At 44.3% G+C, this 18,542-nt stretch overlaps 1 protein-coding gene across 4 annotated transcripts in view; it reads left to right on the top strand.

The window, feature by feature from the left end:
- The window catches only part of CDK19 (cyclin dependent kinase 19), a 1,761,913-nt gene that overhangs the window by 757,815 nt on the left and 985,556 nt on the right, over positions 1-18,542 (top strand). The window lies entirely within an intron of this gene.

The raw sequence follows: 18,542 nt of genomic DNA, 5'->3' as shown, positions 1-18,542 counted from the left end.
ATGCAGTGCAACGAGTTTTGGTGTGTTAGTCAACAACATGTTTTACCACCCTTTCTAACAACATGGCCATAACATATTTTATCAGAATTATCCAGCCCATGCATCATGATGGTATCCCATGATGGGATAAAACTGAGGTTTTAATTTTAATTTTTGGAAACCATCAGGAGGCTTGGTGGCTGATAATGCTTGGCTGCTGCCCCTGCCCTGGGTATAGTGCTAAAAACGTAGGCATCATAATTGACAATTCCCTCTCCCTGGGCCCCCAAATCAGTCCACCTGCTTTGGGATTATAAGGACTCTTAGAAAGATCTCCCAATTTCTCTCCTCTTCCTCCCGAAAACAGGCAGTGGTGGCCCTTGTGTTGTCCGGATTGGACTACTGTAATGCCCCCTATTTGGGTATTAATAAGGGGCTCGTGCATCAACTCCAGCTAGTGCAGAACGCTGCTGCCAGGCTGGTGATGGGTCTTCCCAAATATCACTCAGTCTCAGCCACTATCAGTAATCTGCATTGGCTCCCGCTTGGTCGGAGAATTGTATTTAAAGCCCTTTGCCTCATTCACAAGGCTTTCCATAATACTGGCTCAGAAGGCATTAAAAAACTCTTTAGAAGATATGTCCCCACCAAACAGCTAAGATCTGCTAGCAAGAATTTGCTGATAGTTTCGAGTTTCAGGAAAGCTAGATGGGGGGTAGAGCTTTCTCTCTTGCTGCTGCCAAACTCTGGAATTCCGTTCCTTCCTCAATCTCTGGACTAGAAACTCATTTTCTCTTTCATAAAGCCTTGAAGACCTGGCTTTTTACCCTTTCAACTCTGTAAGCCTTGTACATATTTGCACAATCGTCTGCTGGCCCTTTCAATAGCGCCTTGACGCCCCTGGGCAAAGTTTGCGCTCTACAAAGCTAATATTCATTCATTCATTCATCTAAGAGGGCTGCGAACTGTGCATGGATTAACATGACCTGGTCTTGTATGGCTGAGTACCTTTCACAGCCTTTCAAATTATATTTAAGTATATTGAACTCTGACCTTTTCACGTGCTTTGTGGTCTTTATTAATCAGATTATGTTTACAGATGTCTTCTAAAAAAATTAAAGTTTGAAAGGTTAGGTCAGATTTTAAAATAAATATATTTTTATGATGTGATACCCCCATAGTTTTTCAGACAGAGGGCTTTAGAATGCTTTGAAAGAGTTTCTTGTGGGCCATCTTGTTGTTGTGGTAGTTTGAGGATTGCATTTTATGTTAGCTTCCTTCAAGTATTGTTCTGAATTGCCAACAGGGGTGACCAATTCAAGATAACATTTTGAGAAAAAGGAAACAAGTGACACATCCGCATTTAAGGTTGAAATTATTTTATTGAGTTTTATAGAAAAAAAGCTAAGGAAATATTTAAACTATAAATATGTTCCAGAGCCGCCCCCTCCCAGACCTCTTGCTTCCTTCCATTTTCCAGCCGATACCAATATATCCCTGACATTACTTGAGCCACTGCAAACACCAATTAGGTTCAGATGCATACCTCTCCAGAGTATGCCTTTCCCTCCGGTAGCAACTAGTTGTGCATCCTCTCCCTTGAGGTAGATGAAAGTTGGCTTCTCTCACCGGCAATACTCACTCACGCCTAATCTGGCGGATGGTGCCTGCTATACACCGCCACCATTTTGCGGATGGGGGGTGGGTCCGACATGCAATCGTAATGATTGCCTGTGTCGGACCCATGGCGGACAGACTTGCCGTCTGCCAGCAAACCTCCTGCCATCCTCATCTGCCGAGTGGAGAATGGGCGCACGATGGTGTCATTGCCCACACTTTTATTTGACTGAAATGTAGGGCCTAATTACAGGGCCTGTGGCATGCACGACATGGTGCATGCCACAAAAAGCATGAATGTGCTGTAGGCACTGTCATGGCAGCAGTATGCTGTTTGGGCTCTCCTATGAGCCAAACATTCTAGCTGCCAAGACTCCACCTCTGCACCGCTTGCCCTGGATTACTGTTGTAATATAAGAGACAGCCCTGACTGAATTATTATATCATTTGCAAAACTGTCCTTGTTTAACTTTCTCCAATAACCTTTTTTGTACCTTTACCAAGTGTTTTTTGTTTATTGGTGTCTGTATGGTTATGGTTTCACTGGGGTCACTTTGCACTGTAAATGTAAGAAAAAGAGAGGAATATTGTACATATGATATGTTTTTATATGTGTTTTGACAATTTGCTAGTTCAATAAAAGACCTCGGCTGAGGCTTTGTAAAATAATTGCTGTGTGTAGGCTTACTGTGTGAACTGTTAACTTTATGTTAACTTGGTGAAAGATTAACTCAAAGACAACTATTGATGTTGTTTGTGATAGAAAATTAATTCCAAATGAGTTCCTTGTGAACATTGTTTTGTAGTATACTGTTGTAATCAGGCGGGCGGGAATGCCGACGGCTTGGCGGTCTTTTTGGGAAAGCCCTTAGTTTTAGATTAGTAAAAAACCTAAATACGTTTGTTTATGTACTGAGTAGACCTATAGATACTCCCTGTTAGGTGGAATGATTAGAAAGTGCTGTGTGGTCAAGCATTCTGTAACAATTTGAAAACAGGGCATTAGCATGCCATAAGGCTACTTAAATTTTACTTAGCATTCTATCAACCAATAGTGTATTTCGGGGGTGCACCCCCTTAAAAACTGAAAAAATACTACAATAGATAAGTTATAGTTTACAAGGAACCTAGAATCAGATAAAAAGCACAGTATACATGTGTTATCAAAATAAAACCTAAAAAAGTACATGGACGTTATAGAAAGTACTAAAGAAATCACCATTTTAATTCATCTCTTTGCACTGAATGACAATGACCACAAGTCCAGCAACAAGATATCAATCCTTTGAGCGTACCACACAGTATTGACCTGAACTGCCAAGCCTGTCCTTTTCCTCATCATCCGAACGACACGTAAAAACTTACTTACAGAGCACACAGCAAGAAGGAAAGTGTTAGATTGGAGGACTCTTATGGCAAGGTTATAATGCCAAAAACCCAAGGAGCGACACAGAGGTGAATCCGCTTCTTCCTTGGTGCAATATATGCTGAGAAAAAGATTAATACATGGGCAGTATTTTTTGCTTTCTGGTAATTGCTTAGTGAGCACAAAGTATTAGTGCCATAGCCAGAATTCCACTTTGATGTATTTATTTGTATACGTAATGTTCCATAAAAACATTTCATGAAAAGTATTTTTGCAAGTGGAAGGTGTCCAAAAATCTCTTAGAAGATGATCGGGGCTTAAACTCCAGATGGGATGCGTTCTGCTAAAACAGGCCCTCTATATAGTCCCAGTAGCACTTTTTGATAATACCTTTAGCGCAGATGTTATTGACTCAGGGTTGGTCCAGAAGTTTTCCAGCCATAGTATGCACAGCCAATATTTAATATGGTAAAAACAAGGCAAGGTTTTAGGATCAAGTTTTAAGATTTCCTGTAAGATAGCCTTATAAGGGGCGCACTCCTCAGCCCAGAATTTAGCCCAGAATAAAAGAGGTTTAAGGGAAGCTAGGAATTCTTCTTTATATAGAGCAATATCATAAATTAGTGGTAATCGGGGTACTTTGAGGTAGAACAAATAAAGATTTTACAAATGCATTCTCTCCTACAGCCAAAGTGGCAGAATTAGCATATCCCCATATCTCTGCTCTGTATAGTGTAGCCAATCGTGCATTAGCTCTGTAGACCTCCAAGGCTGGGGAGCCCGAACACAAGATTGTTCTTCGTTGGAGCTTTAGCAATTCGCCTACCCTCTGCTGTAGAGTATCTGGACAAAATATAGAGTTGTTAATATCAGGAGACAGAAATATGGGTAAAAAAAATATTGTGGCGCAAAACCACTGTGATGCAGAAAGATCATTGTCGGAAATATAGTTTTTTTTCAGGAAAGCAATATTGTTGTTATTAATATCTTTTTCAATCATATAGATGTAAAAAAAATCTTTTTTTAATTATCTTTAGGTATTTTAGTTCATATATTAGCTTTATGTGTTATTGTTTGTATAATTGTTGATATTATTTTAAAATATAGTTTGTAATTTAAAGTCATTTAAAATGTTTCATTGAATTGCTAATAGTATTTTATAGTGCTGTAGCGGGTTGCTAGGTTTGTAGGGGTATAGGATGAGAAGTTAAGTAGTAATAATCAATTAAAACGTAATTATTGATTTGTTATTAATATTTTAATTGATTATTAATTATGTAAATTGTGTAAATTATATTTGTAGTTCTATTTTAGTATGGGGAAGTTGATTAAGTTAAAATTAATAAATTATTTATTTATTAATTATTTAATTTATTATTAATTATGTACAGTGTGTAATAACTTTATATGTTAGATATATTTTAGGTGTAAGCTATTGGTTTGTGAAAAGTTAAGGAATAGTTAATTAACAAATAATTTTGTATTAATTTTTAAATTTATAATTATGTACAATATGTAAATATTTATTTATTCTAGTTATATTTTAGTTGTGGGTTGCCAGGTTTGTAGGTGTATAGAGTGGAACGTTAAGTAGTAATTAACAAATAATTAACTGTTAATTAGTTAATTGATTATCAATTATGTAAATTATGTTCTACTTATTCATTTTAGTTATCTTTTGAGTGTGGGCTGCTAGGTTTGTAGGGGTATAGTGTGGGAAGTTAATCTGTGTAATAAATAACACTTTTTAAAAATTGGTAATTATTACATTGTTTAAAAATCATGTATATTGTATAATTATTATTTATTTTCTATGTATAGATTTTTTTTTCTTGGTTAATTAATAATGTTACTATTAGGAATTTTATATTTGTTCTAAATGAATGGGGTTATTCAAATAATGTGATGTGTTTGAATTGAAGTACTTTCCCTACTGTTGCTTAGATTGAATTGGGAATAGTAAATTTAACCCCTCGGAAGTCCAACACTTTCCTTACAGTTGCACAGACTGGAAGTAGAATAGTATATCTTACCCCTTCTAAGTCCAATACGTTTCCTACCGTTGACTTGTTTGGAGTGGGAATAGTAAATGTAACCCTTCTGAAAGTCTAAGCTTTACCTACTGTTGCATAAACTGGAGTGGGAATAGTATATCTATTATTCTTAGACTCTAATACTTTTCCTTATATTGTTTAAATAGATCTATTATTAATATTTGTTATAATTTTATATTATTTGTTTATATAGATCTTTTAAAAACTATTTTTAGTAAATTTCTTTTTTTGGGATTCGATTTTTCTTTTTATTTGAGTTATTTGGTAAGTTTTTAAAATATTTTGTAATTGATTTGTTAGTTTGTTTCATTTATCTAGAGAAAGAAAGGGAAAGGGAAAGTGGAGGAGTGCAAGGGACGTGAGAGGGGTATTTATACCTCCTCTTGTGGATTTGTGGATGACCGCACTGCAGAAAATAACTTTGGCAGCATGGGCAGATTATGCACAAAATCACATTGGTAATGAATTTACTTTAACTGTGACTGCAGTGTTTTTTCAACTATATAGAATTTAGAACTAAATAGTAAGCACTGCAGTCCAAGTTTCACCAGCCATCCAATGTGCATTCTGGAAAATGTTGGCCACTTTGACCGTAGAACTACCGAGTAGTCTGCATTTCAAGGAGTAAGTGGTCACCTTGCACCATAAAATGTTACTCACCTGTGATCAAGGCTTATCTCAAAGCCGAAAAGGGTCAGGATTAAGAATGGTACTACCGCTTTCATGCTGAATAAAAGCATCTGTTTTCCAGAGATCGGGTGTCGGCTGTTATATACACAGCCAAAAGACAGTAGAGTGCTTAACAGGACCAAAGGCAAGGATACAATTAAGTGATTGAGAAGATAGCTGGGTTCTGGGAGCAGAAGTGCACTGTAAATGCATCGTGATGTAGTGCTTTATAAAGAGGCGAGTCTCCAACTCTTTCCTCAGTAGGAGCAGGATTGAGGCAGTCTTTGTGGATGCTGGGATAATGTTTCAGATCCTGGGTGCATAGATTAAGGATCTGAAGGAGATATCTTTAAGCTCTAGTAAAGATTTTCTGAAAAATGAAACAGCTTTTGGCAAAAAATATCAATCTGTGATGATTAAGGTTCAAAATAGACATGATATAGTAGTAAGGCAGGCAGATACAGGTATTTAAAGAATATTCTGATTGGTTAATCAAACCGAGCCCCCGCCATCTTGCCAGGTCCTTTTCATATTTGAGTTTAATTTCAACCAAATTACTTTGTGGAACCAATAAGTAACACTCTTTGTCTCTCAATTGTGCAGTTTTGTGGTCTCTGGAAGCTTATAATTATGAGGCAGCTACACAATTGAGAGACAAAGAGTGTTACTTATTGGTTCCACAAAGTAATTTGGTTGAAATTAAACTCAAATATGAAAAGGACCTGGCAAGATGGCGGGGGCTCGGTTTGATTAACCAATCAGAATATTCGTTTCTGAAAGTGGATAAACCAGTGGTGCCTATACTGTATTTGATACCAAAAATTCACAAGCATAAAGAGCAACCTCCAGGGCGGCCTATTATTTCCGCCATAGGCAGTCTCTTTGAACCGACATCTAGATACCTTGATTCATTTCTACAAATGTATGTGAGAGCTCTACCAGCATATATTCAGGACTCCAGAGATTTTTTGAACAAAATAGAAGATGTAAGATGGGAAGATTCTTATCTCCTCATAACACTAGATGTCGTGAGCCTGTATACAAGCATTGCCCACGAGGATGGGTTGAGGGCAATGAGGCACTTCCTAAATTTGAGACCAATTAACCTATACCAACATACTAATATGCTGTTGGAGATGTGCAGGTTGTGTCTCAACAACAATCATTTTTTATTTGGAGGTGATACCTACAAACAATTGAAGGGCACGGCGATGGGCACCTGCTTCGCCCCCAGCTATGCTAATTTGCATATGGGCTGGTGGGAGGAGCAGGTGCTCAGAGTCGACTACACTAGTGAATGGAGGGATCATGTCATCAAATGGATCCGATTCATTGATGATCTTTTCATCATATGGAATGGATCTAGAGAATCAGCTCAGAAGTTCATTGACAGTATTAATGTAAACAACCTTAATTTAAAATTCACTGAGCACATAAGTACAGATAGTGTGACATACCTGGATCTGGAGGTATATATTGCACAGAAATCAATACAAATGCGTACATACAGGAAACCGACCGCGGGCAACTCAATTTTGCACGCGGCTAGTTTCCATCCAACCAAATTAAAAATGAGTATCCCATATGCGGAAAATCTAAGAATGAAACGAAACTGTAGTGAAGTGGACGCTCTGGGTCAGGTCCAGGGTGCTTTAACTCACAGATTTCTGCAAAGAGGGTATAATTTGGAAACATTAAACCAAGCAAAATCAAAAGTGGATCGTTTGGAGAGAAGTGCATTATTAAAACCAGATACAAAAAAAGTTGAGGAAAAGAAAAAACACACTCAGGGTGAGATTCGTATGATAACAGGTTTCAGTGCATACCAGACTAAGGTGAGAGACAGCCTGAGTAGACACTGGCACCTTGTTAAACAGGATCCAATATTACAAGGGACGGTCTCAAGAAGGCCGTTGGTGACATTTAATTGGGCCAAATCGATGAAAGATGATTTGTTCAAATCTAATATAGAAACTAGGAAAGGAGGTGGTTGGCTAAAAGTTAGCCCGGGCTTTTACACATGTTTTAAATGTAAGGACTGTAGATATGGCAAGAACACACAACAGGTCACTTCCCCTCTCCTCAGTAGCCCTTGGAAACTAAGAAAACCCTTGAATTGCAAAAGTGACTTTGTTGTTTACATTTTGAGATGCTCTTGCCCAAAGATGTATATAGGTAGTACCATTCATATGGTTCATGTACGCATTCTACAACATCTTAGAGCGATTGGTAGTAACGATAAGAACTATGTAGTGGCACGTCATATGAACGAAACCCATTAAGGCAATACCAATGAACTAGTATATTTTGCTATTGATCAAATCCCCAAGGATCAAAGAGGGGATGACAGAGAGAGAAAATTACGCAAACTGGAGTCAAAATATATACTGATGTTTAATACAAAAAGTCCACATGGTTTGAACGTTGAGGAAGATTTACATGTACATTTGGTATAGTTTGGTATCCATTATGAAAATTTTTGCTTTTTTTAATATATTTTAACTTTCAGAAGTCACAAATGAACAGATAGTCTCCTCTATACCTATATTTGAAAAGTCACTGTCAGAATGAGATCCCTTGCCTGATTTATTTGTGGAGACGTGATAGGTCATAAAAAACAATTTCAATAAGCCATTTTACTTTTTCCTAAGATAAAGTACTGTGATGCACTTGCACCTTGTTAGAAATTGCGGTTTTTGCACATAAGAAGACACTAGCACTTTATTGAGCAATGTTTGCACGTTATGTGTTGCGATTATTGCACTGAATAAAGCACTAGCACTTTATGTTAGCAAGATTTGCACATCATTAAGCAGGATAAAGATTGACTGTTTTAATAAGCATATGACCTATTAAGATTTTATTACATGTCTCTTCTTTCAGTTTTTTTTTTGACAAGGGTCTAATGGCGGATTGACAGGATATAGTCACTGCAATGTGCCCGATTGAAACAAAGATAAATAAGTAATTGGACTCGTGACAGGGGCACTTGCCCAAGAGACTAGTAATGTAGTACTATTTGTGTGATAATTATAAACACAGAATGTATAAATATTGTATTGCTGTACAAACATTTTAATGCACTTGTGTTTGAAATAGTGTCTCTGCTCTCTCTCTCTTTTATTAATCCTTTGGACAATTGCAATTTATAAAATAATGTGTGACTTTTAAATTTTAATTTTTATAACTTTGAATGAATTTCATAGGAATTAAGCAAATTAAGAGTAATGAGAGTTAGACAATATGTTACAAAACAAACAATTGTATTTCGAACCAGTAATACATGAAGCACGCGCTAGTCTGTTTTCCGTGTTTATATAGAAAGTGATCATGTGACCTTGTGACTTCTGTTTATATGTAACTGATTCGTTTGCGATAAACTGTGTGAACAAGGCAGTTGTGCCGAAACGCGTAGCGAAAGAAGAATAAAACCCAGCCGGATGGCTAAAAGCATCTCCTGTGTCGGTGTCCGATTTTATTTAAGTCGGGTTTGGTTGGAATATATATATATATATATTCACTGAAAAAACCATAGGTTTCACACATGTTATAGTTAGCGGAAATTTTACTGATAAAAAACCAATGAAATTCCCCCGTTATAGTTAGTGCAGGCAACTATAACTCACGCGACCGCAATCCTCTGCTGATGCTAATACTGTATTTAGACACTTATTTGCCCATGTCTTCTTCCATAAATTTTTAGCTATACATATATTACAAATATTTTTTTTTCATAAAGACACATATGTCATCAGCAGAAGATTGCGGTCGCGTGAGTTATAGTTGCCTGCACTAACTATAACGGGGGAATTTCATTGGTTTTTTATCAGTAAAGTGCCGTGCACGCACGGTGGGCACGCGGTGCGCTACGCGCACCGCGTGCCCACGTTACGCTAGATGGGCCATGTACGCACGATGCGCTTCGCGCACCGTGCGCACATGGAGGACATATGATGCGCTTCGTTGTGAAAGGTAATATTTTAATTTTACATATATGTCATATGCCATGCGCAAATGGTGCCCTTCGGGCACCATTTGCACATGGGGTGGGGAGAGTGTGGATAATTGTTTTTTAATAATATTTTTTACCGTACGCGTACGGTAAGCGTAATCGGCGATATTATCGAAAAAATTAAAATTCCGTTTTTGGCCTTGGGGGATCTTTGGGGACTCCCTCAACATGGCGAGGTGCTTTGGAGCTGACTAAACAGCCCCTTTACATGTTTTTGTCCTTTGTTTTTTAATCCACACTCTGAGTGCGAGAGAGAAAATGGCGGCCGCCGCTTCCTGGTTTCGACCGATTCGAATGTTTACTAAGATCTAACAGCCAATCAGAATCGCGCTCACGCACGTCACCGTACGCGTACGGTAAGCGCACCGTAAGCGCACCGTAAGCTGGCTCAGATATATATATTGATTTAAAGGCTATTTTCTCAGAATCTACTGAACAGATTTACACCAAACCTACAAAAGGCACTTCCTTGACCTGTAGACTACCTCTCTGCCAAATTTCAAGGAACTCTGTTCAGCCGTTCGGGCTGTAGCTGTGTCTAAAGGTCCTATGGAAAAATGCATGGGAAAAACGCGTTTTGGGACCCCCCTTTTATCTCAGCCCCCGCTTGACGAATCCCCCCGAGACTTTCAGGGTAGGAGCGTAGCGTAGCGCCCCACCTATTTTGAAATATTCGCGAGGATTCGTCGACCGGCGCCAAAGTTATTCAAAATAGAATGTTGCGGATTTCCTATGGAAACAGGGTCCTAACTATAACTACCTACTGGCGATAGGTAATATATATATATATATATATATATATATATATATATATATATATATATATATATATATATATATATATATATATATATATATATATATATATATATATATATATATATATATATATATATATATATATATATATATTGTTGGAAACAGCCCACCCCCACTCCGCAGGGTGGTGGTGGACCTTCCCGACACAATGGGGTAGCTTGGCTCGAGTGGTCAGGAAACAGGCGCAGTGCTAAGCATACAATATACCCATACAATAACCATGCGTGCATCCGTTCCAAAAACGACTCTACACCGTAAAACTTATGAAAATATTCTTTCTTTATCTTTTTCTCTTAGTTGCTGATTGGAAAAATAAATAGGTCAATCACAATATACAAGTTTCAATTAGTGCAGGTCAAATAAATATTGGCTGTCTGATGAAATAAATAGGGGTGATCATAAATAACAGGGCATAAATACAAGTGCAATATATACAGACAATTAAATACTTTGAGGCAATAAATACTGTATCAATAAATATTGTACACCAACAAGTCCTGTGGACCTATAAATATAGTGCAGCAATAAATAGATAAAAATTCAATAAATACAGTATCCCCAATAAATAATTAAAAGTATACAGCACCCCTCATATAATCAGATGACACTTCACTTCTTCAGGGCTGATTTGGCCCAGGCACAGCTTGTAGGGATGTGGAAGGCTTGAGGGGGGAGGCTACTCCCTGGCTGGGACAAGGCTGAGGCCTAAACTGAGGTAGATCAAAGGGGGGGGAAATACCAATGCCCTGGCTTTCCTTCTCCACACAACCTCTCTAGGTTAGTCCCAGTTCACCCCAGGCACAGTCAGGTGGGTTTCAGCACCTCCCTAGCCCCTTAGAGCAGTCTCTCAGGTCTCCACAGGGCCTTAGGCGCCCTCTACTCCACTTACTGCCCTTTTTCTGATGTTCCGACGCCGCTGGAGTCGTGTCGACGCCGTGAGGCGGTTCCGGTTCGGTCTCGGCGGCCTCGGCACAATGTCAGTTCTTTGACGACGCCGGCAGGCGGTTCCGGTCCGATGTCGGTGGCCTCGGTTCGATCTCGACCTCCGATTCGACGGCGTCAGGCAGTCTCTTCACGATGTCGACTTCGGGCGGCTCCGGTCCGATGGCGCTCTCGGCTCCGATGACGTCGGCCGGCCTGGCCTCGATGTCGACTTCCGGCGACTCCGGGGTGCGATCCTCACCCCCGACCTCCGGTGCTCCTCCTCACAGGCTCCGGGCGACTCCGGAGTGCGATCCTCACTCCCGACCTCCGGTGCTCCTCTACCTCGGTCTCCGACGACTCCGGAGGGCGGACTTCACTCCTCCGATGACGCCGCTCGCTCGACCTCGGTTCACTTCCTCCTCGACCTCTGGTATTCCTCTCGACCCCCGTCGGCGCCCTCTCACGACCTCAGGCGGCTCCGGGTACGACGTCTGCTACTTCAGTCAGCGCCGCTTCTCCACCTCGGGCTCCAGGTCTTCAGGCTACTCGACGCCGGACTCCAGGGAAACCAGTTTCCAGGTCAGGATCTTGCTGCTTTCTGCTTCTAAGGCCTGTTCCTGCTGTTCAGGTCCTTAGGATGAGTTTTTCTGTCTTCTTCCCACACAGGGCTATAGGCTGGGATCCATCAGTAGGGACAAGTATCAAGGGTGGGTTTATGGACCCCACTCCAGGCACAAGTTTCCACCCCTGCTGCTTCACTCCTTCCTCCTTCACTGCTGTGCTCCTCTCTCTTCACCAGTCAGGTGCCAACTGCCAGCTCCAACTGCCAACTGCCTCTCTTGTCCTCCCAACATTCTAAACGGTTTCCAACTGTCACACAGTTCTGGAATCTCCTGGAAGGTTCTGGAAGGTTCCAGTGGATGCTGGTGATGTCACAGGAGGCCACCATTTTGTGCTTCAGGCCCTCAGACAGAAGTTTCAGGGGTAGCTAAAATGGCTCCCTGAATCTGTAGCAACACGAAAAAGTCTGGTGGTTCCCAAAAAGGAAAAATTCAAACAGGGTTTGAGGCAAAAGTGGGACAAAAATAAATAATGATGAGGAGGGACCACCCAAAGGGCTGACAGGTCTAACACGCGTCCCCCCCAGCTGAAAGTGGGGAGAGCTACCCAACCCCTTGGGAGTTCTCATCACTAAGGCGGAAATACCTTGAGAGACCGTCTGCATTGGCGTGGTCCACTCCAGGCCGATGTTCCACCTGAAAGTCCATCCCCTGTAGGGAAATAGACCACCTCAACAACTTGGGATTCTCCCCCTTCATTTGCATCAGCCAACGAAGGGGTCGGTGGTCGGTCTGAACTAGGAAGTGCGAGCCAAACAGGTATGGCCGCAACTTCTTCAGAGCCCATACCACTGCAAAGGCTTCACGCTCTATTGCACTCCACTTCTGTTCCCTGGGAAGTAGTCTCCGGGATAGGAAGACCACGGGTTGATCCAGACCCTCTTCGTTGAGTTGCGATAACACTGCCCCAATGCCATGTTCTGATGCATCTGTCTGGACAATGAACTCCTTGGAAAAGTCTGGGGCCCTTAAGACCGGGGCCTCGCACATGGCTTTCTTCAATTTCTCAAAGGCTTGCTGACAAGCCTCCGTCCAGACTACCCGTCGAGGTTGTTTCTTGGACGTGAGCTCCGTGAGGGGGGTTACGATGGTACCGTACCCCTTCACGAAGCGGCGATAGTATCCCGTGAGGCCCAAAAATGCTCGGACCTCAGTCTGTGTCTTGGGGGGTTCCCAGGCCATGATGGCCTCGATCTTCGCCTGGAGGGGTTGCACCGTTCCCCTACCCACCAAGTGTCCAAGGTACACTACCGACCCCTGCCCGATCTGGCACTTGCTGGCCTTGATCGTCAATCCAGCTTGTCTCAGGGCCTGGAGAACAGCTTGCAGGTGACGCAAGTGATCCTCCCAGCTGTTACTGAAGACGGCTATGTCATCCAGATAAGCAGCAGAGAAACTCTCCATTCCGGTGAGGATCTGGTTTACCAGGCGCTGAAACGTGGCAGGTGCGTTCTTGAGCCCAAAGGGCATCACACAGAACTGGTAGTGGCCATTGGGCGTGGAGAAGGCTGACCTTTCCCTTGCTCCATCAGTCAAAGAGATCTGCCAGTACCCAGAGGTAAGGTCAAAGGTACTTAGATATTGGGCAGCTCCCAGCCGGTCAATTAATTCATCCGCCCTAGGGATCGGATGTGCATCAGTCTTTGTCACTGAATTCAGTCCCCGGTAGTCCACACAGAACCTCAGTTCTGGTTGGGCACCCGGTGGTGCAGCTTTCGGTACTAACACCACCGGACTGGACCAGGGGCTGCTAGAAGGTTCAATCACTCCTAGCTCCAGCATCTTAGTGACTTCACTATGAATGCTGGCCTTCACCTTGTCTGACATCCGGTAGATCTTGGACTTCACAGGTGGGCTGTCTCCTGTGTCCACGTCATGGACGCACAGGTGAGTCCTACCCGGGACAAGGGAGAACAACGCAGAGTACTGCCCCAGGGCCTGGCGACAGTCCTCCTGCTGTTCAGGAGTTAGAGATGGGGAGAGAATCACTCCCTCCACCGACCCATCCTTTTCCTGAGACGCAAACAGATCAGGGAGAGGCTCGCTTTCCACGTCCTCTCCTCCGTCAGTCACCATCATCAAGATGACTTCGGGCCTCTCGTGGTGGGGTTTGAGGCGGTTGGCATGCAGCACCCGCAGGGGCTGACGAGGGGTCTTCAGGTCCACCAAGTAGGTAGCCTTACCCTTCTTCTCCAACACCTCAAAGGGTCCTGACCAGCGATCCTGGAGGGCACTAAGCTCTCCTGGTTCGATCACCCACACCTTCTGGCCAGGCTCCAACTCCACCGGGTGAGCGTTGTGGTCATACCACGCCTTCATTACTGCTTGGCTGGCTTCCAAGTTGTCAGAAGCTTGCTTCCACAACTTAGCCATTTGGCTCCGGAAGGCCAGCATGTAGCTCACCACATCCTGGGGGAGCTTTCTGGGAGTTCTTTCCCATCCGTCTCTCACCAGGTTAAGAGGTCCACGTACAGGGTGCCCATACAGAAGCTCGAAGGGGCTGAAGCCCACTCCCTTCTGTGGCACTTCCCTGTAGGAAAAAAGTAAACAGGGTAGGAGGACGTCCCATTTCCTCCGCAGGCTTTCAGGCAGACTTCGGATCATGCCTTTTAAGGTTTTGTTAAACCTTTCCACCAGACCATTGGTCTGGGGGTGGTAAGGAGTTGTGAACCGGTAGGTCACTCCACACTCCTTCCACATTGCCCGCATATATGCTGACATGAAGTTGGTCCCCCTGTCGGACACAACTTCCTTGGGAAAACCCACTCGGGTAAAGATTCCCATCAGGGCCCTAGCCACAACAGGTGCTGTTATGGTCCTCAGAGGTATTGCCTCTGGGTACCGTGTGGCATGATCCACCAGAACCAGGATAAACCTGTGACCAGCTGTAGTTGGTGGATCTAATGGACCCACAATGTCGATGCCCACCCTTTCAAAGGGGGTGCTAACGACAGGGAGTGGTTCCAGGGGAGCTTTCAGCTTCACCCCTGTTTTCCCACTGGCTTGGCAAGACACACATGTCCGGCAGTAGGTATCGGACGACACTTTCATCTGAGGCCAATAAAAGTGTGGGACAAGACGGGCGAAGGTCTTGTCTTGCCCTAGGTGTCCTGCCAATGGTATCTCGTGAGCCAACTCTAAAAGGAAGGCTCGATAACGTTGAGGAACTACCAAGGCTCGTGACGATCCATGTAGGGGTGCCTTGGGTTCACTGTAGAGGAGGCCATCCTCCCAGTAAACACTGTAGTTCCCTTCAACGTTCCCTGCTGCCTGGGCTTCGGCCTGTCGCCTCAGCCCCTCAAGGGTAGGGCACTCCCTCTGGCCCTGGCAGAATTCCTCCCTGGACGGGCCTCCCTCCACGTGCCACTCGGCCGGGATGGGTAGGTCCTCCAGGTTGGTAACGTCCCCCTCCGCAGACTCCTGGTCCACCACCTCCGGTGGCCTATCCGTCCTACGGGGTGGAGACGCCGAGGCAGGCTCCTCCTGTCCTCGGTTCTTCCCTTGACTGGCAGCTGGCTGGGCCTTTGTTCCAGGCTCCAGCCGGAATGAACTCCCTCTTCGGGTAGTCACGGACCTTGTGCTAACACAGGCCCAGTCAGGTGTACCCAGCATCTCGGTGTGAGTCCGGTATTCCACCTCCTTCCAAGCGTTGTGCTCCATGTCATTGCCCAGCAGACAATCGACTGGCACGGCAGGGCTTACGGCAACTCGAAGTGAACCTGCAACCCCCCCCCATTCAAAGGGAACCTCGGCCACTGGATAGTGACCTGTTCTGCCGTCAGCCATCGCGGCTGGGTGGAGTACATCGGGAATTACCTGCTCTGGAGACACCAGCTGGCTACGCACCATAGTCATACTGGCTCCTGTGTCTCTCAGAGCCTCCCCTCTTTGGCCGTTGATGGTGATCCACTGCCCATACTTTGCGGTATTTGCGGGCACCTGGATCTTAGGAACCATCTCCCGTTCTCCCAGGGACACTAAAGTGACACCCGCCCACTCCCTTCCCTTAGTTAAGGGCATCTCCTCCCCGAGCACTACACTAGCTACTCCGGGGGGCTTTCCTCCAGTGGGAGGGGGTGTTCGTTTCTGACACTTCGGATCTCCTTTATAGTGTCCAACGCCACCGCACTCATAGCAATGGACAACCCTTGGCTGCTGACTCTGGCCAGGATTAGGGTTTCTGGGTGGGTTAGCCTTAGAGGTGAATCCTGTTCCCTTCCCTTGGAAGTTATTTTGGGGGCCTTTGGAGAACTCCTTTTTCTTTTCCCCTCCTTCTTTCTTCTGGGGGGCGCCCTGTCCGGCCTTTTGAGTATCCCCTCCAGTCCCCCTTGTGGACACCCGGGTACTAGCCCAAATGTCCGCCTCCTCAGCAAGCTTCCGGGGGCTGGTCAGCTTGCTATCCACCAGGTGTTGCCGCAGTTCAGGGAAACATTTCTCGAGTAGGTGTTCCTTCAGTACCAGGTCAAACAGCTCCTCGTAGTTCCTTACTTCACTGCCCTGAATCCAACCTTCCAGTGCCTTCTTTGCATAGTCCAGGAAGTCCACCCAATTCTGTGTGCCCAGTTTGTGCCTACCCCTGAACTTCTGTCTGTACTTTTCAGGTGTTAGTCCAAACTTTCTGATGAGCGCCAGTTTCATGGTGGGGTAGTGGGTCTGCTCATCCTCTTCGAGGGCCAATAAAGCATCCCTACCAGCTGGAGGCATGTACCTATACAATCCTCCTCCCCAATACTTCACTGGAACCCCATGGGCCCTCAACGAGACCTCATAGGCTGCTAGCCACTTGGCGATGTCGTCACCCGCCCCATAGCTAGCTACTATGTCCTTTGGCAGGTAAGGTTTGGATTCCCTGGTGATTTCTTGGTCTTTGCTGCCACCATTAGGAACAGTTGGTGCCCCAATTCTTAGGATCTGAAGCTCTATCTCTTTCAGTCTTATCTCATGAGCCATCCTCTCTTTCTCCGTCTCATGAGCCAACCTCTGTTCCTCCTTCTCCTTCTCCAGCTTTGCTAAATCCCATGTGAGCTGTCTTTTCTCTCTCCGATCTGCTAACTCCACGCTGGATAAGCCCCCACTAGAGACAGTGCTGCCCTTCCTAGAAAGTGTCCTGGGCCCTGCTGACAGGTTCCCCACCTCCGGTTGGTACATCTCAGCCCCCTCGGGGTTAGGCTCTCCATCCCTGTCTTCCTCCTCAGCCTTGCTTTCTCGGCGTGCCTCCCCCCAAGCCCTTAAGCTGGTTTGGAGTGCACCCTTCTTTGCTCCTGGGGGACAGTACACCCCCTCCCGCTGGCAAAACTCCCTGAGTTGGGCCACAGTGTACGTTTCTAAATCTTCCAGTACAAACTCCATCTTGCCCACTCAGGTTAGAGGACAGGTTTTGTGCAGTAACAATGCAGGGGGGTACCTTTAGTAATACCTCCTCCCACCACCAGAGTAAATTTGGAAAAAACAAAAACCCACAATTTGGAAGGCCGCTGTGAGAAAACTCCCGGTGTAGGCCTATGGACTACCCACAGTTATTGTTGAGTATATGTAGGCACAGCTCTATCCCACCACTGAACACCAATTTATGTTGGAAACAGCCCACCCCCACTCCGCAGGGTGGTGGTGGACCTTCCCGACACAATGGGGTAGCTTGGCTCGAGTGGTCAGGAAACAGGCGCAGTGCTAAGCATACAATATACCCATACAATAACCATGCGTGCATCCGTTCCAAAAACGACTCTACACCGTAAAACTTATGAAAATATTCTTTCTTTATCTTTTTCTCTTAGTTGCTGATTGGAAAAATAAATAGGTCAATCACAATATACAAGTTTCAATTAGTGCAGGTCAAATAAATATTGGCTGTCTGATGAAATAAATAGGGGTGATCATAAATAACAGGGCATAAATACAAGTGCAATATATACAGACAATTAAATACTTTGAGGCAATAAATACTGTATCAATAAATATTGTACACCAACAAGTCCTGTGGACCTATAAATATAGTGCAGCAATAAATAGATAAAAATTCAATAAATACAGTATCCCCAATAAATAATTAAAAGTATACAGCACCCCTCATATAATCAGATGACACTTCACTTCTTCAGGGCTGATTTGGCCCAGGCACAGCTTGTAGGGATGTGGAAGGCTTGAGGGGGGAGGCTACTCCCTGGCTGGGACAAGGCTGAGGCCTAAACTGAGGTAGATCAAAGGGGGGGGAAATACCAATGCCCTGGCTTTCCTTCTCCACACAACCTCTCTAGGTTAGTCCCAGTTCACCCCAGGCACAGTCAGGTGGGTTTCAGCACCTCCCTAGCCCCTTAGAGCAGTCTCTCAGGTCTCCACAGGGCCTTAGGCGCCCTCTACTCCACTTACTGCCCTTTTTCTGATGTTCCGACGCCGCTGGAGTCGTGTCGACGCCGTGAGGCGGTTCCGGTTCGGTCTCGGCGGCCTCGGCACAATGTCAGTTCTTTGACGACGCCGGCAGGCGG

The sequence above is a fragment of the Triturus cristatus genome, chromosome 6 (assembly GCF_964204655.1).
Source record: "Triturus cristatus chromosome 6, aTriCri1.1, whole genome shotgun sequence".
NCBI lineage: Eukaryota > Metazoa > Chordata > Amphibia > Caudata > Salamandridae > Triturus > Triturus cristatus.
The sequence above is the reverse complement of the archived record's forward strand: the minus strand, read 5'-3'. Positions and strand labels throughout refer to the sequence as shown.